We start from the raw sequence: 4051 nt of genomic DNA on the forward strand, positions 1-4051 counted from the left end.
TTCCCGGAAATTTTGCCGGACCTCAAACAATAGACCTTTTTTCAAAGAGGCAACCCTGTTGAATAATTATGTAGTCCAGCCATACAAACAATGATACAGCAATGCATAATTACTGTTTCATGCATATTGTAATAATTATGCATGGGTGTATCATTGTTTTTCTGCTGGACTACATAATTATTCAACAGGGTGGCCTCTTTGAAAAAAGGTCTATGACACATTTATGTGCGGAATTATTTTTACTTTAGGGTATGAACAAGGCCTTAAAAATCGAAGCGCTGTCTCGGGATTGAATGACAAAATTTGGTTGGTTGATATTCTGGCTAGTTGCACGTTTGCAATCAGTCACTTTGTCTCATTTTAAGTATTCAAGTTTTAATTAATTGTCTTGGGAACTTAAACTTGATTCAGGTAACTCTCATCCTTGTTGTTGCAATTATATCCTGTAGATGACTGATGTTGTTTTTTCTGAAAGCTTGATTTCCTAGTGTGACTAACTGTCCGTGGTTGTGACGTAGGTTTTGTAATCGATGTTCACAGTTTCTTGTTTCTACGTCACCGTCATTCAATAAGGAATTTTATAACACTTCATGGCAGATTAAAAAGACAATTAAGAAAACGTTTTCGCATTTTTTGGGGAAGAAAGAAATTTTCAGAAAATGCTTCATTCGATATGAGGATTCCCATTTCTGTAAAATCACGACTCCCCATGGTTGCGAAATGGTAGCTATGGGTAATTCCTTTGTTCTTTTGCTATTTTCTTTTGTTTTGTGTGACAACATAAAGACGTATCGCAAATCGAAGTATATACTTCCACTACTGGCTTTGCTTTGGTTGCTCACGATACAGGAATAAAGAGTAAACTATAGCTACCTTAAAGGAAGAAATTTTGGCGGGAATTTAATTTGGCGGATGGCCGAAAAAGTTTTTTAGATGGAATTTAATTTGGCGGATGGACGAAAAAACTAAATTTGGCGGGAATTTAATTTGGCGTTTGCTGAAAATTTTATCCTTAAAATGGCGTAAAAACAGCAAAAAAAATCCAAAAACACCTTAAAAGAGATCATATTTTCAAAAAGTTTAACTTGGCTGATGGCGGAAAAAAGAAATTTTGGCGGGAACTTAATTTGGCGGATTCTGGCCAAATCCGCCAAATTTTCTTTCCGCCAAAATTTCTTCCTTTAAGGTACCTGTTTTAATTTCGAATCACTCCTTTTGACTTCTTTTGGTTCTTATGGCTGCAGAGAGGTCAGATGGTTGGTAGGTATATGTTCAATTTCACATCAACTGCACTTCCTTCTGAGAATTTTTGTTTGTTTCTCAGTATGGGTCAGTCTAGCTTTGTACCGACGCTGAGCTTAAAGTACAAGGGGCGGGGTGAGGGGCGGAGGCGGGGAGGCAATTTTTTTTTCCGTAAGCGATCAAAGACCTGCAATAGCGAGCCAAGAACCTCCAAAACTTTTTTAACGCAAAATCTAGCTATCCAAGACCTGATTTAGATATCCAAGACCTACCTGTTTTGCCGCGCGGAAGCATTTAGCCAAGACCTGATTTAACGATCAAAGACCTGTAAGACTTAGAAATCTACAATCCTGGACAGAACTGTTTGTCCACCCCCCTCCCCCCAATATCAGTGTTGATGTTGAGTCTTGTGAAGGTGCAAAAATTCAACTCCAACTTTGATTTTGTGGGGAGAGGGGGGACTTGTCGGTAGAAATAAGTTATTGGACATCAGTTTTGACCACGATTGTATCATGTTTTAGCTATCCAAGACCTTCAACTCAATTTGCGTTGAAAATTCTCTCTAAATTGGCCGTCATACTCATACTAACTAATTTTTTTTGTGCACAAAGTTGTAAAGCATTTTTATCTGAATATTTTCATGAAAATTCTGCTTTGGAGCTGTTTGAAAAGTTTGACGAAAGTTTTGAGATAAAGTTTAACACTAGTATTGCTTCGGAAGATGACGTGACAAAATTTGTTGATTTTTACATAAGAGAAACAAACGAAATTTAGAAAGTACAAGTAACATGCTGAATGGGCCTACCTGATGATGAGGATCAGATAAAAATAGGACAAATAGCAAGAGAGTAAAAAATTGTAGTGAGCAGCTTGAATAGATTACCGTGATAATCGCACGATGGGTTATTTTTTCTTATTTAGCACGCCGTCAAAGAGAGCAATTAATCGTTAATTGCATCCTGTAGAGAGCAATTAATCGTTAATCACACTCTCCAATGCCACGCAAATGTTTACAAAATTGATTTTAATGTTTTTTTCTATTTTTTTTTGCATCGAATGTTTTAATTGCATTCGAAATTTATTTTGTGAGAAAGAAAATCAATAAACAACAATAAAAAAAAGACGTAATTAGAAGAGAAAAATATAAAACTCTCAGTGTAATCTCTGTAATTTACTTTCCTAACTGGGAAAAAGCAGTGAAAGCCATTGTGCGATTAGCTCGTAATCACATAATAACTCGTACAATTCGAAAATTGCACTCGTGATTTTTTTGTTTCGAATTTTCCTTGTCCTTTCGGACTCGGAAAATTAATAACAAGAAAATCACTCTTGCAATTATATTCGAATTGCACTCGTTATCATGTGATTACATATACGTATCACAGCTCAAATTAATATCGACCTGTGAAGTATAGTTAAACTCGTATGACTTAAAAGTCGTAGATACTGGGGTTAAATATATTTTAGCGTGATTTCCCTATTGACGACAAAAGGTGATTTCCCCCAAAGTCCAAAAAACCAATGTTAGGCACTTTTTGAGCGAAATTTGCATGCCCAAAAAAATATTTTTTCGAAAATCGGGCTCCATCAGAAATTAAATATTACCATTTTATATCACTATGCAAAAAATAAGAAACAAATACCAAGCAAATCTCGAGAAATGCTCTTTTTCCCTGAAAATCCCGAGAACAAACGAACGAACGAACGTCAGTTAATTATAAAGGACCTCCGTGTTAGGTCCAAAAAGAAAGAGAAACCAAGAAGTATCTATAATATCAAGGCAACTTATCGGTGTCATGATACACGCTATGAATAAAGAACGAGATAAATTGAAAATGTTCGATCGCAGAACCCTTTTAAACTGTTTCAAAACACAAACCGCAGGTTTCAAATCACTTTTAAAGTTTTGAAAAAGCATGTGAGCGACTTCCCTTGCAGTGTCCATTGAGAATAGCCACAACCACGCAATCAATTCACTTAAAGCACTTCGTTTCAGGACGCTAACCGAGGACGTAAAGATAGAAATCAATAACCTTTTTATGTCTGGATTGACAGCTTCTCAAGCGTACAGTGAGTTTATGAGAAATTTGCGCCACAAATCAGAGGACGACCTGCAATTAATCCATAAAGATAAGGCAGACAGGTCAAAAGTGTCCAAGAAGAAGGGATTTCAACTTCTTGTATGCAAAATAGGCGGTGGATCTTTTCGGAGGACGAAACGGAACGAATGCTAAGTTTTTTGCATCAACATAACATTACTATAAAATTCAATTTTTGAGAGCTTATTTTTAGTTTTTCACAAAAAAATCTTGTAAAAGTAAACAACGGAAATCGCAATATAAAAGAATCAAGCTGCAAATGTGTTGATGAGACGCGTGTGTGTTTCTCATTCCTGATTAACAGCCAATTTGGAGAGAATTTTCGACGCAAATTGAGTTGAAGGTCTTGGATAGCTAAAATATGATAGATTTCTAAGTCTTAAAGGTCTTTGATCGTTAAATCAGGTCTTGGATGGCTAAATGCTTCCGCGCAGCAAAACAGGAAGGTCTTGGATAGCTAAATCAGGTCTTGGATAGCTAGATTTTGTACCCTGAGTATCAGATGTTAAGTTTTCAAAGAAAATAGTAACCTCTGAAGACAAATAATAGAAATTTTATCGCGCATGTGTCAATCTAATCACTGTAGAAAAAAATCAAAGATGAAGAGCAAATATTACCATATTAATGTCTAGCAGACTGTATCAGTATGCAGTTTACTATTTACGAATTCCCCAGAAACCTCCAAGTGTAATTGAAATGAGTTTATTTCG

Source organism: Clytia hemisphaerica, unplaced genomic scaffold, assembly GCF_902728285.1.
Source record: "Clytia hemisphaerica strain Z4C2 unplaced genomic scaffold, Clytia hemisphaerica genome assembly, whole genome shotgun sequence".
In the NCBI taxonomy this organism is placed as follows: domain Eukaryota; kingdom Metazoa; phylum Cnidaria; class Hydrozoa; order Leptothecata; family Clytiidae; genus Clytia; species Clytia hemisphaerica.